Consider the following 362-nt stretch of genomic DNA (forward strand, 5'->3'; position numbering starts at 1 on the left):
CTTTTACTTCAGTGCAAAATCTACTACTAACCAAAATCCATGCTAACCAGGATACTTTGCCCCTAGACCCCCACCAAATAGCCAAATTTCCTTATAGGATAGTATGAATGTCAACCGCCACCTAACTGCCCAGGCCTTAACCTTGGCACACCATTTGTCACAAAATATTTTCTCGAATTCTGACATTATTTTTCTGCCTACATAAATACTGGCTGTGGATACGTTTATGGCATCACAATGCGATGTCTATAAACTATTTTCTCCGGAGTTCCAGTCGCACATGCACAGTGTGGAATTCTTGAAGAATGCTGTCATCACAGTACCGAACCAATCACTCTATTGTCTAATGCTGGGGGATTGTG

General features: G+C 41.7%; 1 protein-coding gene across 1 annotated transcript in view; it reads right to left on the bottom strand.

Annotated features, from left to right (window-relative positions):
• Positions 1–362, bottom strand: part of LOC119591482 (translation initiation factor eIF-2B subunit delta-like) — a gene marked incomplete in the record, with an annotated part of 11,169 nt that overhangs the window by 9,912 nt on the left and 895 nt on the right.

This window comes from Penaeus monodon, chromosome 28 (genome assembly GCF_015228065.2).
Source record: "Penaeus monodon isolate SGIC_2016 chromosome 28, NSTDA_Pmon_1, whole genome shotgun sequence".
Classification (NCBI taxonomy): Eukaryota; Metazoa; Arthropoda; class Malacostraca; order Decapoda; family Penaeidae; genus Penaeus; species Penaeus monodon.